General features: G+C 37.4%; 1 long non-coding RNA gene across 1 annotated transcript; it reads right to left on the bottom strand.

Annotated features, from left to right (window-relative positions):
• Positions 1-88: 88 nt before the first annotated feature.
• On the bottom strand, positions 89-9,053 carry LOC116965724. The gene is made up of 3 exons (XR_004409593.2): positions 8,981-9,053; positions 2,391-2,532; positions 89-485 (listed from the first exon to the last, which is right to left on the bottom strand). It is a non-coding gene; the product is annotated as an uncharacterized LOC116965724 (long non-coding RNA).
• Between the last annotated feature and the right edge of the window lie 14,583 nt (positions 9,054-23,636).

Raw genomic sequence — 23,636 nt, 5'->3', positions numbered from 1 at the left:
AATAAAAATCCCTACAACAACATTTCAAATTAGGACACTTTTAATATTTCTCACTTTTATTTTAAGGCATAGATATCAAGCTTCATCATTACCCACACTAGGCTACTGTTATATGAAAGGACTGATTGTCTTTGCCTTCTTCCAACTGCCAGTGTTCAGACCTGCAAGAAATGCTATACAGAAAAGGAACCAGAGAAGTCTCAAAGATTTTTCCCTCCTTCTACAAGAATTAAGTCATTTTTCCTTACACCAAAGAAGGTGAAAGAGTCAGTGAGTTCCCTAATTGAAGTGAAAATCATCTCAGTCTTGCTTCGCTTGTTTTTAGGAATCTTGAGGGAAGGAAGGATTTCTCTCTGCAGAATCAACAAAATAAACATCTGTAAATTCCTCTGCAGGTCTAACTGTTTTTCATGTACATTCTTCATGTTCTGTAAATTTGAATAGGCAGTAGTGAACAATGCAGTATTCCTTGGTGGGGCAGGACCCTGTGAAAAAATGCAAAATAAGAATGAAGTAGCAAGGAGACATGTGTGCTGGGTTTGTGTGTGTGGTGGGGGTTTTTGGTAGCAGGGGAGGGGGATACAGTGATGGCCCCTGTGAGAAGCTTCTTGAAGCTCCCCCCTGCTCCAAGTTTAACCCAACTCTGCACCAAGGTCAAGTGATGGTGGCTGCACCTCTGCAATAATGTATTTAAGACAGGACCTGAGAGGACAAGTTGGAGTTGTGAAGAGGAGTTGTAACATCTACATGAACACATCAGTGGAAGAATGGAGGAGGAAAGGTGGGGGGAAGTGTTCTGGAGCAGAGACCCTCCTGTATCCTGTGGTGAGATGGCAGGGCAGCCCCCCCCCGCCACCCATGGAGGCCTATGGTGGAGCAGATGCCGACGTGTGGTTTGTGGGGTTCCTGCACTGTCTCAGACCCTGTGGGAAGAAGCAGCCCCCGCTGTTGTAGTTCAACACTGGGAGGACTGCAGCATGCAGGGTTGTCCCACACTGGAGCATCTAGAGAAATGTTGCAGCCCGTGGGAGAGTGTCACATCAGAGAAATTTTGTGGAGGACTGTCTCCTGTGAGAGGAGGACCACACTGGAGCAAGGGCAAGAAGTTCCAGAAGCTCCCCCCACTGAAGATGGAAAAAGTGGCAGCACTGACTGCACCCCCCCATTCCCTGCCCCTGTGCCACTGGGGGAGGAGGTAAAGATATCGGGAGCAGAGATGAGCCCAGGAAGAAGGGAGAGGTGGGAAGAAGGTGTTCTCAAGATGTGGTGAAGCTTCTCACTGTCCTGCTCTGTCTGTTAAGTGTTGTTGTTAGTATCTGTATTAAACTTACGTCCCTTTTTTTCTTCCCCTAATGAGCCTATCTTTTGCCCATGACCGTAATGGGTGAGTCATCCCTCCCTGTCCTCATCTCAAACTTCTAGAATTTTGCTTGTTTTCTCATTCTCTGAGTTAGAATTTAAGGGGGGGAGTGAGCAGCTGTGTGGTGCTCAGTTGCCCTCTGAGCTCAAACCACAACAATGTGTAATATAGTAGAGACTTTGAAGGCATAGTAAATGTTCATAAAGGAAATAATGCAAAAAAATTTAGAGAAAAGTATCCAAAGTCTATGTGACTGTTTTAGCCTGAATCCCTTAAACGTCTTCTCAGTGATAGCTTTCTTCTTATTGCAGAACATTGTTTCCCCCACCTGCCTTTTAAACTTTTGGATTTTGACAGCACTATGAGGTAAAGGTCTTCTCTGACTCATTAACTCCCCACGTTCCACTCTCTGCTCTTATGTTTAAAGTTTAAGAATTAATGTGGCAGCAAAGTCCTAATAACGGCACAATGATTTATGGCCAGTGACTATTGAATAACTTCACATTTGAGTATGTATTGGGAATTTAGAGAATCCTTATAAATAATATTGAAAAACAGTTAGAGTCCATAAATAATAACCATAGAGGCCAAGAACATAAATGCCACGCAATGCCTTGTACATGAGGTTGTACAAGAAACAACATTCCTGAAGTAGCATTCTAGATCAGAGCCTGATTTCAGCTGCGATGATATAATCCTCTTTAATCCCATGACCTTTTTTAAACCACAATAAATTTCTAGGTTTTTTTGTGTGACACATAAATTGATGCAAATGACATGTGTGGTATTATATCACTTCCTGTTCCTGTGCCAAAAATAGAAATTGTTGTAACTAATGTACCATGAATACTGTAACTGCTTGCTGTAAAGGTCTAACTGGGCCTGTCATCTGTCACTTATTTACCCTTTTTATGAGACAATCAATGAAACTTGTCATGTTGTTCTTTTTTTATGGCTCATTGAGTTCTTATCAAATACTCAGTGAACTATTGATTAACGGACAAACTAGGGAGTATCAGCTTTTACTCACCTTGAAACACTATTTCTGTGAACAGTAAGACTTTAAAATATAACTTTGCAGAGGTTCAATTCTAGACTGTGAATCATACATGGAATTTCAGATGTTTCTCAGCATCATCAGTTATTCATCTCAGTGTTCTTGTCCATGAAATCTGCAATTAAAATCAAATGCTAAACAGAATTTTAGTCCTTTTATATGGTAACTCAGGATTTTTCATTCCACTTAGATCAGTGCAGAAATACAACTGGGATCCATCAAAGCATAAATTTTGTTTGGCTAAAAAGATTACATGTTGCCAATTAAGTGATAAAATGTGATTTTTTTTGCATCTGGTTGCAAATGAAATGAAGTTGCTTTGGTCTTCCCTGAGCCAAGTCAAACTGGAATTCTTATTCATAACCATAATTTTCTTTTACTACTTGTGCTTTTCTCCCCTCAACTCTTCCAGATCCCTGCAGTCTTCATTAACCTCCACATTTATGTTCCCAGCAAAGGTTGCAACATTGTCTTTGTGTGATTTCAATATTTTCACTCTAGCTGCTGATGAAAATAAATTCCAGCAGTTGTTAGACAGGTTATATATTTATATATGTGGAAATAGGAGAGGTTACTGTTCTTCCTAGAACTTATAAAAACCCCAGGCTTTAGTTTTTGTACTATTGCTTTTTCAGTGCACCATTTTTAACATCTCTTTTTGTTGGAATCAGTAGTTAAAAAGCCCACTTTGGTTCTGTATACATGTGCATATGATTGTACCTAAAAGCTCGTAAAATGACTCTTTACAGTTTTTTCATTTCCCCCCTTCCTCCCCCCCCCCCCTTCTGTATTGTGTGATGTCATAGGTTCAATCTGCCTAATTTTTTCTTCAATCCTTGTTTTCAAACATTTTTATGCAATTAGCCTGCTTCCTCATTCTTTTTTCAGTAAAGCTGCAGTATAGAGACACCTGCTGGGAAATGAATGAACAGAAACAAATGCAAACATCCATTATAATATTAATAATAAAAATAGTAATAATAACATTATTTTTTTTCAAAGTGGAAAGTATTGGCTAACCTTATTTTGATTTGGTATTTTTAATTTCTGCAGAAACCCTATTAACCTGATCCAGGAACATTCTACGCAAGGATGTTCAATTTGAACGTTCAGTCTGTCTGATTGGAACAGAATTTAACTTATCCATGGGATTTCACATCTTTCCATACAAATATTTTGCTCTTTCATTATCAATCAGAGAGAATCCTTGTGATTTGACCCAGGAATAATCAATGCTTTCTGCCATTTTCTGTGCATTTATTTTAGAAGTTTAATTATTTAGGAAAAGTAAGTGTTAGTTCTAATGGTTCTATCTAGAAGGAAAAAAAACCAAACCAAAACAAAACAAAACAAAAAAAAAGAGAATATGACAAAACTAAAGCTAAGAAACTTATTACTGAAAACCATACTGTGTCCAATATGTTCACACAAATGTATAGTTAAAGTTAATGCTTCATTTCAGTTTTATATTGAAACTTTCCTCTCACATTAGATTATCATCCACCTATTAGTCACATAATTCATTAAAATCTTCATTAGTCAGAAAAAACAGGGTAATATACTTGGGTAATAACTATTTTATTATTGTATAATAAATTTGTTTATAAAACATATTATATATTGAATATCTTATTTATTTAGGCATCTAATTATGAACAGTAGGGGTTTTGTTGACTACTCTTTTCTGTAGTTTCTGTCATAATTCACAAGAAAATAACTTCCTACTCTGATTCAGAAGTCTCCTGAGAATAATTGCTGTAGCACGTCTCCTGAGAATAAGCACTGTAGCACATGCTCCAAAACAGTTACAATGATAGCTCCATGTGCTTATGAGTTAATGCATTCCTAGAAAAAAAATCATTCTAGAAGTTAATATTTTATGAACAGTTTCCTAAAAATATAAATCTTATAAACAAGTTAATATAAAAAACTATTAAACATTTTTTTTTTTTTGGTAATTTTGCTACCAGTGGGAACAAATAAAATTTTCCAAATGATTGCACTCAAGAATAAATTCACAAAAGTACTTTTATGCTGCAACATTTTGTATTACAGCTCTTGGCTTGAGGCATCTTGCTACCGGTAGAAATGACAGCACTGAATTAAGCATTTTCTTAAGAATGACAGCTGAGGGAGATTTACCATTTACTTGAAGAAATTCAATCATGTTTCATCCTACCTCTTAGCTAAGAACTCTCATCCCCAGGCTGCAGAACAGTATGGTACACTGGTCTGATGCATCCTCTGCTTTCCAAGGAGCCTAAACTGCAAGAGCCTGCCATTAAAGGTTCAGTAATGAAGTTATTGTGGAAGGGGAAGCTCCACTTCAAACTCTTCTCCAGTTAGTGTGCTAGGTTTAGATATGTAGGAATCTATTACAATGTGTGGAGCAAATTCAACAGGAAAGGCTGTTTCGAAACTTGACAGAGCAACATATTTATTTATGGGCAATTTGGCCAGGTAAGAATATTAATAAAAAGAAATTTTAAAGTGTAAATAAACAAGTTCTCACCACAGCTACATGCAATATTGTTATTTTATATAAAGAACACAGTAATCAAGGTGAATAATTAGTTCTCTGATACTTAGGTTCTCAACAGAAACCCAGATCTGTACCTTCTGTTATGTATTAGCCATAAAGTTCCTGAAACTACTTCCCGAGTGTTTCACTATCAGTCACTTTAATGGAAGAGCTCAGGTATTTTGTAAACCATTTAATTATGTCCTTTGCCACTTCCTTCTCAACTTACAAATATACCTTATTATGCCCTGATTTTTTTGTTTCTTAATTTCTTCATTTTTTTCTATCAGTGGATCATCTGATTGCATTAATTTTTGATACTTAATAAACACTTATGGAAAGAGTGATATTGTTATCCCTCCAACAATCGCTGTTGTAAACTTGAGTCAGGACTAGAAAAAAGAAATAATTTCTTGCCCAACCCATTGCTTGTTGAAAAAAGAGTTCCTCCTGCAAAGTAAGATGCTGTATTGTTACCTTTGGAGGGTCATTTTCATCCAGTTATATTCAGTCTATATGTATCTATTATATGAGTTAGATGTTCTGTTCACTTATTTTTTATCTAAGCTTCTCACATTTGGTATACTTTATCAACTTTTTTTTTTTGGGGGGGGGGGAGAGGAATTGATTGTCTGCTATTTAATTCCTTTGAATGACACTCCAGTATTTTTCTAGGCTGTACCTCTTTGATATCAATCTACCTACTACCTATTCATGTATAATTTTTGTTCCAGGTTGCACTGACAGCTACAATGTTACATGTGTCTTAGTGACATGCTAAGTAGGAGTCTGAATTCAAAATATATTTTCTTGTCAACTTTACTTCAGTGTCCTGTTTAAATAGACTCCTCAGCCAATGACACTTTCTTGCATCAGTAATATAAGGTAGAAATTTAGATAGCAAAAACTTAAGAGCACCAAGCAACCTTCCTAAAAGCTTTGAATTTATGTTTTTTTCTAATGATCTGAAATTAGAAGATGAGAAACTTGTCTTCCCTGATATCTATTGTGTTCATTCTGAGAGAATACTCAGATTTTACGTAAATGTGGAAAAGACTTTATGTACACATATTTATACATGTATACATACACATATACGTATAAACATATATACATGCACATATATAAACTATTACTAGATAAGCTCTCATATAAAGTGCAATAACAAAGCTCCTTGAAAGGTCAATCTTTGAGATAATCTATTCTGTTATTTTAATTATTCATGTACACACTTCTATTTCAAGTTGTTTCTGCATGTTTCTCATGACCAGCAACTTCAGTATATAGCGTTCAAAAAGAATATCTTTTGCTATTAACATTCTTACAATAATAATTGGTTTTTGGGTAGTGTACAACAAGACTAATCTCAATTGTGGAGGGCTTATTAGCATAACTTTCTTCATTGAAGTTTCTTATTACTTCTTTTTTCAAAAGTATCTATTAATACATATTCACAGATCACTCATAAATTCAGTACTTTCTAATAATTCTCTGTAAAAGAAACCTCCATGTCTATCAGTGTCATGACTCCAGTAGTATAGATTGAAGAGTAAGTTCTAAAAGTAGGTAGATTTCTCTATCTTAAAAACTATAAAAAACAACTATATCTCATCCTAATACAAACTAGCAGTTTTAAGTTAACCAGCTGACTTTAGTCAGCAGTAATATCTGAGCACAACCGCATAGTTTACCACTGTCCCATTTAGTATATCAGACATAACTGGTCAACATATGACTTTGTGGCAGACTTTGACATAAATTTTAAAATGATGGAACATAAAGCAAAAGGCAATAACTGACCTTATAGTAGTTGATAATTGAGACACAACATATATTATTAACTTTTTAAAGCATAATTGATTAAGAAAAATAATGTTTACAACGTTTGGAGTCACATAAGTGACCAATGTAACCAACATCTTAGATTATCCACTGGAAGAATACAGTACAGAAGAATACAAGCTAGTTCATGTGTTATCTACTTTTTTAAAACAGCTGATGTGGTGAAACCTAAATATTTACATACATAATATCTATTTTTATTTATTAACGACAACTATGTAGTAGGACCTGCTGCAACTTGCTCCTTAAAAACCACATTGAATTCACCTTTTGTTTATGAGTGCAGGATACTTTTATTCTCTTCAGTCCCATATGCTTTTTCAGAAAGTCTGGATAGCTACCACTTAAGCATTAATATTATTGCTCAGCTCCTGTTCTCTCTTTTCTAACTGAGTAGAGGTCCTGTTGTTTTTGTTCTCCAATAAACTTTACTATATATGTAAAATGAAACATGAAAATAAGACAGTTCTGTGAAACTGGTTCTTGTGCTGGTGTGATTAAGGAGAACACAGAAAGCTTTATCTGAATGATAGTAGCTAACCTGTTGTTTTAAAAGTGATTTTAAATGTATCCTTACTTCTCTTAACTAACATGAAATTTAAGCTCCCTATTTAATGTTCTCTGACAGTATTTGGGAGTTCAGCTGATATTCAGCTTGCCACAATGGGGCTAGAGGCTAGGTAATAATGTCTTAGAGCTGAGGACAACAGTTAACACTTATACTAGTTCCAGTTCTAACAGAACTACTCATTTAGTTCCAGTACCACATTTCAAGTCTACCCTGAAGATTCTCACCTGAAATGAGTTTAATAATGATTCCAGGCACTCAAAAAGAATGGGACATTACTTATCCTGATTCAGCTTCACTGATGGTGGTTTTCATGAGTAACCTGAATAAATTAGTGGAATAGACCTTGGAGCAGGTGGTTATGTAACATGAATTATGACTCCGTATCAGTGTGGATATTTCTTAAGCCTGTGTTACTATGTTTCATACATTTTTCCTATATATGTATGAAATGTTCTATCAATTAGACTAATAATCTCCTTAATCAAATAGTTCCTGGACTGCCTTCATGTAATGACATTAGGTGAAGTTCATATCCTTCTTGATAGCAACATAGTGGAATTGTGTTCTCAAAAAGCAGTAGAGAACCAAAGTCCAGATAAGAGACCTAAGTCTATATAGCCATTTAAGACACAAAAAGCCCCTCTTCACTGAAATATATTCTTGATCTCAGTTGAGGTCAAAGTCTCTGTATTATTTGGAAATAGATTTTTTTGTCCACTACAAAATCAAGAAAGGAAAGTAATTTCCTGAGTGTAACCACATATTGGTTTATTATTATACCTCTTGAAGAAGTGGAAAAGTGTATTCGTCTGCAACATCACCTAGAGAGATTTGAAGTGTGTTCTTGTTTCACTAACACATTAAATAAACTCTGGTTTTAAACATAACGTTTAGTTGGTTTAGGATTAAAATACCTAATAGAGTTCACAAAATCTATGTGCCCTTTTAAGAAAAAAATATTTGACACACATTTTTCCATATTCACCACAGTTCTTATTGAATAATTCAAATGGTGTTTAGTACAACTAAATGCATCCTTACATAATATATATTTTTTTTCTTTTTACTAGAGTCTTTAAAATAACATAGTACAGATATGCTCGTGATTTACAAATGGAAGAAAGATCTGAGACCATTGGCAAGCCTCACATATTACCAGAAATTTTGTGCCAATGAACTAATTACTAAAGCGTAGCTTCAAGTACGAAGCTTGCAGGTTTTATGAACTATCCACAAAATTAAGTATGTTTTATTTGTATTAGAGCCCTGTAAGAATCCTTTCCATAGACTGGTGTGTGGGGGTGAATGTGTGCAGGTATCTGTACAAACACCAATCCAGTGATGATAGAAGTACAAAATGAGTGTTCCTGAGCTGTAAAAAGATCACAGAGTATAATATTCTCAACATTTTCAGGAGAATGATAGTAAAACTACATGTTTATTTTGATCCTGCAAACAACCATGTGCCATTTTAGTCAAGGTAATGTGGGTTTCCTAGCATGAGTAAAGTGACACATCTATATAAGTGTTTCTATGGCTTTATGCACATAACTGCAGAAGCTGAACCAATTTCATATCTGACTTTAGCTTACCTGTTTTATTTACCAGCAGAATGGATTCAATACTTACATAGTCATCTAAAATATAATAAAACCAGAATATCTGTTATTCCTATATCACTCGATTTCCATTTACAATGGCATTACTGATTGTGAATAATTCTTCCCTGAAAGTAAAAAGAATAAAGGCATTATATTTTCAGCACAAAAAAAAAAAAAAAAAAAAAAAAAAACAGCAGGAAATGAAGGACAGGAGAGATTAAATGAAGTAAACATTTTATCTTTTCAATTGTTGCAGCAAGTGATGCTGCACTGCAAAATTTTAACCATAACTTTACACCTGTCCTGATCATGGTGGTGGAGTAGACTAGCTTTACTGTATGTCTAAATATGTACACACAAATTTTCAATCTATTAGTTTAGAATAGTTTTCCAGGATCATGTCCCATTTTCCTCTGCAATGCTTTCTGCCCCTACTAAGTTTAGCAGCAGGAAACAAACTTACTGGCACAAACCAAGCTTGTTTCCTAAGTCTAACATATTGGAAAGTAACAACTTATGCTTTTGTGTTTGATCAGGATTAGGTTAATGTGTTGATTACAACACATTACCACATACACACATAACATATAAAAAAATATGTAAAAAAATGTAACGTAAATGTTTTGCACATATCTTGGATCTCTAGGAAAGAACTCCTCCTCAGAAGAAAAGAGGAACATTTTTCATTCTTATTAATAGTTCCTTGTTCTGTTTTAATATCGTAAATGGGAAATCCCAAGACTCAAAGTGGGATAGAAGATAGTGTTGTGATTCTGATCAGTTTTCTTACAAGATGATTGAAAGCTAAGGATTAATGTTGTGCTTGGGGTTTTGTTTTGCTTTTTATCTGATGGAAGAAAGTTTCAGTTCACAGAACCCCTGACCAGCAAAGTGCAGTTGAAGAAAAACACATGCTTTAAAAAGCAGAACTCAGCACTTTGCTCCTTTATGTTATTTTCTTTTAACTAGAGCTATTATCCAGACCAATCTTCAATGATTGCTTTTAAGCATATAAGCAGACATATTATATACTCTTTTAAAACATTTATTAATATATATTGGCCTATATATTTTGTAGTTGAGTTGATAAGAGTATGCACTATAGCTCAGTAAGGACTTATGAAACAGATATTCATTCTGACATGAGTGGCAGTCATCAGATTCGGGATGTCTTACTGAAATGTACCCCTCTGCACTTTCCATTTCATGGGGAAAAATCCAATCAAATAAATTCAAGTCTAATTTTTTGATACATTTCACAGAATCAGGTAAGAGGGGACTGGGAGAGATCTTGAGAAATTTCCAGGTACAATTAATGTTATTTTCTATTAAAGCAAAACTATTGGACACATCTGAAATGAAATATTTAAATGTTTCAAAATAAAAATTGATCTAGAAATCAGCTGTAGAAGAAATACCTTTTTCTGACAGGCTTTATTAAACAAGTTTGCCTCTACCAACACAAGCTATGCTTACATTTCAATTCCAGTTGGGACTGTAGGACATGTTGACATACTTAGTTAACAATCCTAGCTCAGATAATGATATCCCTCACTGCAGATTTACTTAGATGGATATTCAAATCCTGTTTACAAGTAGAATATCTGTCCTATAACCACATCTACTTATTTCAGACTAGACAGAGCTTCAAGTCAAGTAATATATGTGTGTGTCTGGGTTTTTCCTAGAAGTTATATAGATACATAATTATCAAGTATGCATTAATTTATAAAATATATGGCAAAATATAGCCATATTTATTATATTGGTATAAAATATGTATTAATAGCTGTTAAGTTTCTGTGTTAAGACTATGCGCAATTAAAACAATAGCTACATGCTCTCAAAGTAAATATCTATCACGTTATAGAACAGATATTTTACCACCCTCACACTAGTTACACCACACTAGATCTGGCTCCCTTCATTAGATAAATACTTTTTATCATTATTTGAACATCTTAATTCTACACACACTAGACTCTTTGAGGCTTCTACACATCTGCATAAGGAAATATGTTTAAGATAGTCATGGACTGATGTTTTTAAGTAGCATTTGTTGTATCTAACTTGACTTGTGACAGACAAGTATAATAGCAATGGATTTTGGCATAGCTTTTATTGCAGAGATTTGTTAACAAACACCATAATGGTGCAAGGGGCATCATTTTCTGTCTATCTGCAGCTATGCCATTCCTAATGCCATTCCTGTACCATTAGTAATGACATTCTTTACACAAAACAAAATTGCACATAGTTGAATCACAGAAAAAGGATTGATATGACATTTACATCTTCTAGTTAACCAGCAAGACCTTTAGCTTTGCAAGATAAACATAAGCAGGCAGTTGAAAACACCAGTAGTACACAGGATGGAAGACATGAATTTATGGACAACGATACAGCCAACTTTCTGAGTAGACTACTTGAATTCAAAGGCATAAAAACTCAAAGTAGTTTTAGAAGCATGAACCTTCAAAGTACCTGACCTGCAGTACATAACAGTTGGCTGCAGAGATATAGAACTGACATTCTTTAGTGATTTCCTCTCCCATCAGCACTTCCCAGTCAGTCTAAGAGATTTACCTAGAGGCGCTCAAAGTGAGGTACAATGCAGAGGTATTCAAGTTAGCATTCAATGCTAAATTAGCTACCAGATAAAGGATAGTCTTATTATCAGACTCCTTTATCTTGTGCCAGTGCTTCCCAACAGAACAAATTAATTCCTCTGGGGTACATGGCTAACATACCTTTACTGGTTTAGTACCTGAAATAGCTCAATTGGGGTCAGTTAGCTCTATGCAACTCTTCATTGTACTACATTAGAATATACTGTGACTAAAATAGCAATAACTGAAAAAACTGCCAGGATTAGACCTTGTAGAGGAAAATGTAAGAATAACAAAATGTTCTATCTATAGTGAGGCTGTGATTAATTTGGACAGTACTTCAGAATTTAAGATTGTTGGAAGTAGATGGAAAAATCTACAGAAATTGTACCAGAATTGTGTCCTCCTTTTGGGTAAAACCACATTCTTTTCAACGCTTTTGATCTACTTTAGCAGTGATTCTAACACTTCAAGATGCCACAATGCAAGTTAGCCATAGTGAAAGAAATCTAATGAAAAAGAAGACCAGTTTTAAAAAATATGTCTACAGGGAGTGCTGTCAGGTAGTCTCTGAGGCCCTGCTCTTTATAATACTTCTACTGAGTTGATTGTATTAGGAATTTCACAGTCAATTACAGAAGTCCATCAGTGATAGGACACTTTTGACTCCAGAAAGAATATAAATGTTTGAAGAAATCACGTTCTGTAAGAACTGTTCAATCAGTGATTCATGTTTTCTGATCCAAATATGCCCTTACTTTTGCAGATTTAATTTTGTCATAGCTTGAAAAGTAATTTATGCTGTTTGTCTTAATTCCTTGCAGTGAGGAAATTCAGGAGAGTTGGAACACTTTTCTTTGGTTCTATTACTGAACAGAAGACTGTGGGAATAAGTATGTGCACAAAATCATCCTACAAGCTCTGTATTATGGGTATAGCTTATAATGACAGATGAGATACACAAAAACTAAGATTTTTGATGTAAATAGAACTGGGATGAATTATGTAACAAATTCTTACTAGATTGAATTCTACGGCAATGTAGTCTTCATATTTGTACATCTTTTTTTTTTTTTTTTTTTTGTAATGATGAGCAATTTATGGTGGAAACCAAGGCAAAGAAAATATGTGGGCTGGATATTTAATCACTGTGATTCTAGAAAGAAATAAAAACATAGTGATTTATAATACTGACCAAAATAATGTCAAGGATTAGAGCAGACTGAATAATATGAAAAAATCTAGCCCTCAGAATAAATACCCAAACTCTCAAATGCTTCATTTCTGAAGAACTTATTTTAAAGATGTAGCTAACAGTATTTAGTTAACAGGTTTCAATCATCTTTTACAGCTGTTTGTACATCATACAAAATGAAACAATTCTTCCACTCTGCATTTGATTAGTCTGTTTAGGCATTCTTAATATAATATTAGAAAATACGTTGGAAGAAGACTGTTCTTCTATGTTCTTCTAAGGAGCTTGTCTGTGGCCAAAGGCCAAAGGCTATTTGTGTGGACAAGAATTAAGGACAGCTATGTCAGAGTATGACGTCTCTGATGCAGACAATTTTTTTCTAACTGACAGGTTACGGTCCAGTGACAGTGTTCTACATATAATTTCTACCCTATTTACATGTATCCTGTTTGACCTCAATTCATCAGGAACGGTAAGATGCATTTAATCTATTTTTTACTGTCTTCAAGTAGTTGGTAGCAACAATGATAAACAAGTGATTCCAAGGTAGTTTCATATAAAAAATATTTAGTCTCAGTTCATTAATTAAGGTGCCTCTGTGGTCCATGAAGAGGTGAGCACTTCCAGAGGGCAATTCCTGCCATCCTAAAATATGTGTCAAATTTGCTGAGCTGAATTATATTTTGGAACTTCTTATTTTTTTCCTTTGGCTTAAGAAATGCTCATATGACTAGCTTAGAATGCATGTCTAATTTATAAAATGGCTAAAGACAAATGAGATAAATCACATTTTCAATTAATTTTTCTGTATATAGACCCTTCTGTAAAAAAGGAATATGAGCTTTAGAGATGTAAGAAGAGGAGCTTGGGTCTGAGTAGGTATTACTGCCTAAGGCAGATAGAAATCTAAATATAACATTTAACACATACTGTCCTAAGCCTACTCAGAACTGATAGAAAGTACTGTAATACAAGTAATAGTATCAACTCTTAGTCTTTAAAAAGAAAACACATTACAACTATTTAAATCTATCTCTACACTTAATGGAGAATAACACTATTTAGATGAGATTTCTTTAGCAAATATTTAGGTACTAGAGACTGATTTGGGATACAGGCAGTTTAAAATCTGACATCATTCAGGAACACCAATTTGCCAAGAATACAGCTGAAGGTTTGTTGGGGAAAGTACTCAGCCAATTCAAATGAGAGTTTCAAGACATGAGAGATGATTAGAGCTCTAATTAAAGGGGTAGCCAAGTTCTAGAGTTTGAACTGAAGTAGAAAAAGCAGTAGGACATTAATTCATTTAGTTATACATGACAATAATATGAAAATCTGACAACTCAAACAGCTGTGCAAATTATTGTACATATGTGCTACTCTGATTTTTAGAAAATCACACACATACATTCAGATTATGAGTCTGCAGAGGATTCTGTGAGCACAAGAAAATATCAGGGCAAACAGAAAAATTTCAGGACAGGGAAAAATTAGCATCATACCGCTGGGGAAAAATATACATGCAAACTACTGAATACCAGAGCAGAAGCAGAACAGTTTGATGACTGAATACAAGCTATAAAATCTATAAAGAGATCAGAAGGACTACAGAAAGTCACTGGAGCTTTCAGGAACCATCAACACCAGAAGAAAAGCTTGATTTTTTTCTTCTTTCCTTCCTCTTTGTGAAACCTCTTACAGTTCACTGTTTAGTCCATTCACAATCTTGCTAAATCTAACACTAGATTCTGTGCCAAAACAAGTAAGAACATTTCATCAAGCTGTGCTTTGTTTTTTATATATTATTCCAAAAAAATTGAAGGGGAGAGATATAAACAATGTGTTATGAATTTGGTAACCATGCATTTAGTAACACATTACCTTTTAATCTAAAAATTCATTAGCTAACAACAAGGGTTTCAGTAAACTTTTATAACATTGCAGCAGCCAAACACACACAAAAAAAGGGCATTGGCTAAACAAAACCAAGGATAATAAAAAACAAAAGGTTTTCTAAATTACTGTTGCCTGTGTCATTAAATTTCATATTGTGCATGGAATCTAAATACATCATTTTGTTCTGCATGACAAGCAGAAGTGAGCATTCATACATTACTCAGCCATTTAATTAAGAGCCTGGGATATTTGCAGTTAGCAGAAACTAATAAGGGAATCACATTTAAATTCAAATCACTCCTCAGGGTAGCTGTCTGCAACATAAGCAAAGCTTACTGGGTAGATGTTCCACTAAATGCTCAGCTAAAAGCTTAGTTTTACTGTATTTGTGAGTAAAGAATAATTCTGGGTTTTATTAAAGGTGAGAGTAAAATAAACAAATCTGTTTTGGATTTTCAAGTTATGTTTCATCTCAGCTATTTTTAAATTCCAGTATATCTATTACTTTGTATAGTAAAATAAGAGTGTGATTTAGGTGTTTACTAGCACAAAATAGGAGGTTCTATAAAACAGTCAGCTGGGCTTACCTGCACATGATATTTCAAGACATTTTGCAGGAATAAGACCTACTGGAGACAGCAAGCAGTCACTGTAACAACCTTAAGAAAACATATGAAAACCCCATATATTCACACACTGTGATCCATGTCAGGAAAACTTATTAAATAAATTAAATATACTGTACTACCAATTTTCTTTGTTGCTCACTACTGAGCAGCTCATTTTGCATTTTATTTGTGAATTCTCACTCTTAGGGAATTTCATATTTTTTTCTATAATGGACCAAAAGTAATAAAGAAAACAGTAGTAAGTATACTTAAAATGTCATTAGCCAGGAATATTGCCATTGATGATATGCAGATGGCCCTGCACTATCTTCAGACCACTGCCAGGGTCCTCACACCAGTTCTAATCCTTTCTTTCAGTTTTGTCTAGAGGACATCTGCTTGAAGGAACAATGGATCTGAAATCTTTAAAATTCCAGCCAATTTTCTGCAATTTGAATGGAAAATATGCCTCTAAAATAGGCCAGAAATGTTCTTTGAAAATAAAGCTTGTTTATGCCATTTCACAAATATAAGTAATGAGCTTTATATTAACCATAACCATGTTTTTAAAAAATATTGAGATAATGACTTTTTTGTTAAAAACCTCTCTGGATTCTAATATTTCAGGATAGGAAAATCAAACATTAATATCTGAAAACTCACAGGAGAAACTTGTTATTAATTATTTTTCTGCTTTAAGAGTTGCAAGCAGGGCAAAAAAATGCTAATAATTTGTTTATTAAAAATAAAAAATGTTAAACTCAAAAAATATGACATCAATAAAAAAAAAAAGTCATCCTCAAAATATTTCTTACAATTTTTCAGCATGAGAAAAGTTGTCATGTCCTAAATGTAAGCAACAGTGAATGTTTAATGTCTACCACAATGTCAGGGTGTGTCTATATTACAACAGATGCATTCTTGCGTAGCATGCAAGTATGTTTAAGCTAGTTCTAAATGAGTTCAGTAAAAAACCTCAAACAATGCAGCAACAGAAAAGTAGTGCTTCTATCCTAACAACGGATCACTGCTGTAAGCCGTTACTGTTTCACTCCTTGCTGCCAATCCACAATGTACATGTTCCCTGTTGGCCACCTCATCTGTACTTCAAGTATATATAACTGACAACACAAAATATCCTTTCTTCTGTGACCTTTCCACACTTCTGCTAAATTCAAGGTGGTTTTTTTCCTTTTCCTCTGAAGTTATTTTCCCAAGGCTTCTTCTGTTGGTCTGGGAGCTCACCAGTTCTGAGACTCTCAGCTTCTATATTTGAAATATTACATTTAAAATACTACATTTTTGGGGATTTTTAAACAATTTGGAACTTCAACACTGGTCATTATCAATTTTTATTACATTTATGAGGGAGTCTGCGACATATTTGTTGCTTTGACACTTTTGCCATATGTTGTCCACAAAATCATATTATCATACTTCATTTTTGTATATGGCATTCTTTTAAATTTAATTGTTTTATGGCTATAATGTCCAAAGATGATTCTTGACTTACAGTTTCCTGTAATACTCTGGTACCATGCAGGAATTGTATGATGTTTTCAAGCATTAAATCTTTAATTTTCATGTTTATGAGGATGCCTGTGCTAGGGTATGCATATATGCAGTGTGTCGTGGTTTAGGCCTGGTTGGTAGCCAACCACAATGCAGCACCTCTCTCGCCCTTCCCCTCCAGCAATGAGAAGGGACAGAAAGCCAGGCTTGGGGTTCAAGATAGGACTGGGATGGGGGAAAATCCCCCTTTTATGATCACGAGCAAAAGGCAGACTCGTTAGGGGAAGAAAAAAAGAACATACATTTATTACAGACACTAACAACACATAACAGAGTAAGACAGTGAGAAGCATTGCCACATCTTGAGAACACCTTCCCCCCACCCCTCCCTTCTTCTCGGGCTCAGCTCTGCTCCCGATATCTCTACCTCCTCCCCCAGTGGCGCAGGGGCAGGGAATGGGGGGGTGCAGTCAGTGCTGCCACTTCCTTCATGTTCAGTGAGGGGAGTGTCCAAAACTTGTTACCCCCTGATCCATCGTGGTCCCCCTCTCACAGGAGACAGTCCTCCACAAACTTTCTCTGACTTGAATTCCTCCCATGGGCCGCAGCATTCCCCACACTGCTCCGTCATGGTTAACTAACTTCCTCCGACTGGATTCTCTCCCACGGCTGCAGCCCTTCCCGAGCTGCTCCGGCGTGGGACACCCCTGCATGCTGCAATCCTCCCAGAGCTGAATTACAGCAGCGGGGCTACCTTTTCCCATGAGACCCTGGCCTTCTTCGGGCACAGCACCTTGATCATCTGAGCGGGAACGACAGGCCACAAATCAATGTCTGCTCCACCGTAGATCTTCATGGGTGGAAGGGGGGGGGCCGCCCTGCCGTCTCACCACAGGATACAGGGGGGTCTCTGCTCCGGCACACCTCCCCCCTCCTTTCTTCCTCCATTCCTCCACTGACCTTGGTGTTCACGCAGCTGCAGCAACTCCTCCTCACAAGTCCGACTGCCTGTCACCACGTCCCTTCTTAAATACGTTATCGCAGAGGCGTAGCCAATTGGCTCAGTTTCCAAACAGAAGTGGAGCTGACTTGGAGCTGGGGGAGCTTCGAGAAGCTTCTCACAGGGGGCCTCCCCGATAGCCCCCTCCCCTGCCACCAAAAAACTCCACCACTCACTTAACCCAAGACACAGTGAAATGGAACAATGCAGGGAAGTGAGCATTAAGTGTCAACCAAGTCTACTCCAAAATTAAAAGCAGTTTGATTGCATCAGCAGGATTACACGTAGTCAGCATTTATGAGTGGCCTGACATATTTCTGTAAATGCAACATCAACCCAGCACTGAGCTGTTGCTTTCAGATCTGAGCTTTTATCACCATGTTAGAGCTCCCTTGTTTGCTTCTTTATACACTATTGGTTGGAACCAGAGATTTCTGTGCCCTCTTAAAATGCACAGTGCAAGCAAGCCTTCAGAGGATAGATATGTATTCTTACTCTTCATTTGCTCATAAAAAAAAACAGAGGAACAGAGAAATAAAAGTTTAAAATGCCTTAGGAAACATTCTTTTTCAGCCTTATGCTTCTACCACTTGAAAAAACTGTGTTTATCTAATAGCACTTGATGACAGTGAAATCAGCAACAGAACTGTGATCGAGTGCGAATTTGACCCATGGCAAATCTTAGAAGAGCTACTTTAAATGCCAACATGTCTTGAACAGCTGTTCTCCTATATCATAACTGGAAGAGATTAACAAGTTTGAAGTCAACTGAGGAAAAACTGTTCTAGTAGAAATATCTTGACTGTAAATTAAGATACATTCTGTAATCTATTAACCTTAGCAAAACTGTGTGAGTAGACTAAGAGTTTAGCTCTGTGAATTCTGTAAATCAGGTTTATTATTCACTGTTTAGTTTTGTCATGGTTTAGGCCTGGTTGGTAGCCAACCACAATGCAGCACCTCTCTCTCCCTTCCCCTCCGGCAATGAGAAGGGACAGAGAGACAGGCTTGGGGTTCGAGATAGGACTGGGATGGGGAAAAATTCCACTTTATGATCAAGAGCAAAAGGCAGACTCATTAGGGGAAGAAAAAAAGAACATATATTTATTACAGACACTAACAACACAAACAGAGTAGGACAGTGAGAAGCATTGCCACATCTTGAGAACACCTTCCCCCCACCCCTCCCTTCTTCCCGGGCTCAGCTCTGCTCCCGATATCTCTACCTCCTCCCTCAGTGGCGCAGGGGCAGGGAATGGGGGGTGCAGTCAGTGCTGCCACTTCCTTCATGTTTGGTGAGGGGAGTGTCCGGAACTTGTTCCTCCTGCTCCAGTGTGGTCCCCCTCTCACAGGAGACAGTCCTCCACAAACTTTCTCTGACATGAGTTCCTCCCATGGGCCGCAGCGTTCCCCACACTGCTCCGTCATGGGTCACCAACTTTCTCCGTCTGGATTCCCTCCCACAGCGGCAGCCCTTCCCGAGCTGCTCCAGCGTGAGACACCCCCGCATGCTGCAATCCTCCCAGCACTGAATTACAGCAGCGGGGCTACCTTTTCCCATGAGACCCCGGCCTTCTTCAGGCACAGAAGCTTGATCAGGCAAGCAGAAGCCACAGGCCGTAAATCAATGTCTGCTCCACCGTAGATCTTCATGGGTGGCAGGGGGGGGCCACCCTGCCGTCTCACCACAGGATACAGAGGGGTCTCTGCTCCGGCACACCTCCCCCCTCCTTTCTTCCTCCGTTCCTCCACTGATCTTGGTGTTCATGCAGCTGCAGCGACTCCTCCTCACAAGTCCGACTGCCCGTCACCACGTCCCTTCTTAAATACGTTATCACAGAGGCGCAGCTGATTGGCTCAATTTTCCAAACAGAACTGGAGCTGACTTGGAGCTGGGGGAGCTTCAAGAAGCTTCTCACAGGGGCCGCCCCGATAGCCCCCTCCCCTGCCACCAAAAAAACTCCACCATTCACTCAACCCAGGACAAGTTTTTCTGTGGTAATACACAAAACACGTCATAATACATCTTGAAAAACCTTGAAGTCCACAATCTTGAAGTAAGTTTTCATATATAACGCCAAACATGGAAAAATCCACAAACAATCCCCACTGCCTGAACTTCTTCACTTTCTTTCTTTGGGTCTCCCAGAACACCTTCTACTTCAAAAGAAGTTAAGAAAGTGCATCACCTTATAGTTCAATAAAACAAATAAACCTTGAGCTGTGAATAGACACTGGTCTGGTATTTTGCTTTCTTAATGCTAAACATTTTTAACACTTCATGACACTTGTCTTTTCCCTATGGCAATATAAAAAAGAGATGAGCAAGAGGGGTGCTCAAGCTGACTGAGATAGGAAACATGGCAAAAGGAATGAGAAATAAGAAAAAAAGCAGAGGGAATCTGCCTTCTCATTTTCAGGATTAAAGGAACAGTATCAGGAGCAATACTGGATGTACAACTGAGAGGAGAAGAAGGGATTTTCTACTTTTTAGCTGATTGATTTTATCTGGGAGATCATAAAAACATTTGAGAAGTGTGAAGATTTCAGAAATAATTGGGAGAAGATAGGTAATGCTTGCCACTGTCTGTGAGGTTCACCCTTGCTTGTGATCCTTTCACAGGTAAACTTATATGCACGTGGACATTGTATTTTCACTGGTGAATAAAAATAATAGTTCTTTGTATGATGACACTCGTTTTCTTCCATAGCAGGGTATTACTATGGAAATAAGACTGCTTGGAAAGAACACTACTTGATGTAGAAAGTAGTCACAAAACACAAAATGTTCACAATCTGAGTAAAAGGTAACAAGATTTTTCTCTATCCAGAACACTCAACCAGTGCTCAGATCCTACAGAATAATTCATCTTGTTTACAATTTGCTCCTGAATGCCTCCTTTGGGGCAGAAGGGGTAGGGAGAGGGAGTCCCCACAGCTGTTCCCCAGTATGTTGCTTACTGTAATTCAGTTTATTTTCAGCTGCCATCCTCCCCAGGGAGTAGAAATGGGCTTACTTGTGCTTACCTGGGAAAGAGCAGGACAGGAAACCTGAGATGTACATTAGCTCTGTGGCAAGGGAGGGACCGTGACATTCCTGTTCCCCTAGAACTAGCATGAGCTTTATGACCTGCCCATCCACATAGGCTGAGCACAACTAGTTACAAGCACATTTTGTAAGTATCTCTAGGTTAAAAATTGCCTAATCTTTTGAGAGATACCAGTAAATAACAAACATATTTGCACAGATCAAGACCAATTAACATATCATTAAATAATATAGGTTTTTTGTGTTCAGGTTTGGCTCTGTACATTCATTCATTCATTTACCTTACAAAGAAAAAAAAAATCATGTCTAATAGGGTTAAGTCTGGCATTTATTTTTGTGAGATTTTATGTGTTCCTTTTATTTTTTCTGTGTAATCAAGTTAATGGAAGTATATTTCTCCAGAAATACATTTCTCCTGCACGTGTCAGGACAATTCCAAGCACAAATACAGAATGGATGATGAGTGGATAGAGAGCAGTCCTGAGGAGAAGGATTTGGGGGTTTTGGTTGACAAGAAGAATGACTTGGTACCGTGTGCTTGCAGGCCAGAAAGCCAATGGTATCCTGGGCTTCATCAAGAGAATTGTGATCAGCAGGTCGAGAGAGGGGATTCTGTTCCTCTACTCCGCTCTCATGAGAGCCCACCTGCAGTATGTAAAGACATGGACCTGTTGGAGTGAGTCCAGAGGAGGGCCAGGAACGTAATCAGAGGGCTGGACTATCTATCCTATGAGGACATGCTGAGACAGTTAGTCATTCAGCCTGGAGAAGAGAAGGCTCCAGGGAGGCCTGCCAGTACATAAAGGGGGCCTACAAGAAAGCTGGAGAGGGACTTTTTACCAGGTCATGTAGTGATAGGACAAGGGGAAATGACTTTAAACTGAAAGAGGATAGATTTAGATTAAATACAAGGAAGAAGTTCTTCATTATGATTGTGGTAAGGCACTGGAGCAAGTTTCCCAGATGGATGCCCCTTCACTGGAAGTGTTCAAGATCAGGTTGGGCTTTGAGCAACCTGATCTAGTGGAAGGTGTCCCTGCCCATGACAGAGGTGTTAGAACTAGATGATATTTAAGGTCCCTTCCAGCCCAAACAGTTTTATGATTCTATGATATTTTAGAGAATGACAGCAAGCAGGCTGAGGATATCTATCATGATTTTTAACTTGTGTAAAATCAACAGAACATAGCAAGTGAAATTCTCCATGTGTCTATGCCTTGTGCAGCAGAAACACAGTCCATGATCCTCTTGTCCAATCACATGACTATTTCAGAGGGATAATTCAGGATTCAGAGTAATTTGCATATTCTTAGCTAGGTGTAAACCAACTGTAGGAGAATATCTCTGTCAGAAATGATAGATCACAGATCATAGTTTCAAATGAGTAGTCATTGTTCAGTAAGGGAAAATAAAACTAAGATCATGTGAAATTTGCAACATATTCTTAACCTCCATCTTGTTTTCTGTGGTAAGGAAGGCCTTTATGGAACAACTATTTAAAACCTATGATGGATACATCCATTAAAAGTACTCTTTATCCATATTTTTTCACAAGAAGCTTATATGCATTGCTCTGGTAGTCCTTCACAAAGTGGTCAGCCAGTAAAACACTGACATTTAACAGTTTTAAGAAGTTAAAATTGTGGACTGCTTTTGCATTTTGTTGTTTGTTGGCATGTAGCTAAATCCAAGACTCAGTTTATGGCAGTCTCATTACTGTTCTAATTTTAGAACTGGAGGTCAATAGTTCTCTGAGTTTTCATCCCTTTTCTTTCCTGTTACTCTTGCAGAATTCTTGAGTACCTGGGAAAACAGGCCTGAAATTTGATTTTCCCTGCCACTTACACAAAATATCACTCATGGGAAATCAACACTTGACTGGGCATTATACTTTTTATTTCAGTATAACTTACTATATTTCTCATTCAGAAACATTTCATAGAATCATAGTATCATAGATTTGTTTAGGTTGGAAAGGACCTTTAAGATCATGAAGTCCAACCGCTAACCTAGCACTGACAAGTTCACTGCTAAACCATGTCCCGTGGTCTTGTAGCTATCTTTTAAATACCTCCAGAGATGGAGACTCAATCACTTCCCTGGGCAGTCTGTTCCAATGCTTGACAACACTTTCGGTGAAGAAATTTTTCCTAATATCCAATCTAAACCTTCCCTGGCGCAACCTGAGATTGTTTCCTCTCATCCTATAACTTGTTACTTAGGAGAAGAGACAGACACCCACATCACTACAACCTCCTTTCAGGTAGTTGTAGAGAGCAATAAGGTCTCCCCTGGGCTTCGTATCTCCAGACTAAACAACCCCAGTTCCCTCAGCTGCTCCTCATAAGACTTGTACTCTAGACTCTTCAGCAGCTTTGTTGCTCTTTTCTGGACATGCTCCAGTACCTCAATGTCTTTCTTGTAGTGAAGGACCCCAAACAGAACACATTATTTGAGGTGTGGCCTCACCAGTGCCGAGTATGGGGGACAATCACTGCTGATAGTCCTGCTGGCCACACTATTTCTGATACAAACCAGGATGCTATTGGCCTTTTTGGCCATCTGGACATACTGTTGGCTCACATTCAACTGGCTGTCAATCAACACCCCCAAGTCCTTTTCTGCCAGGCAGCTTTCCAGTCACTCTTCCACATGCCTGTAGAGTTGCAGGGTGGTGTTGTGACCCACGTGCAGGACCTAGCACTGATCCTTGTTGAATCTCATACAATTGACCTCATCTCATTGATCCAGCCTGTCCAGATCTGTCTGTAGTATAGTACTTTCCTGCCCTCAGGCAGACCAACACTCCTGC

This window comes from Tyto alba, unplaced genomic scaffold, assembly GCF_018691265.1.
Source record: "Tyto alba isolate M040663 unplaced genomic scaffold, T.alba_DEE_v4.0 Super-Scaffold_18, whole genome shotgun sequence".
Lineage (NCBI taxonomy): Eukaryota > Metazoa > Chordata > Aves > Strigiformes > Tytonidae > Tyto > Tyto alba.
Note: the sequence above shows the minus strand (reverse complement) of the source record. Positions and strands in the feature narration are given on the sequence as shown.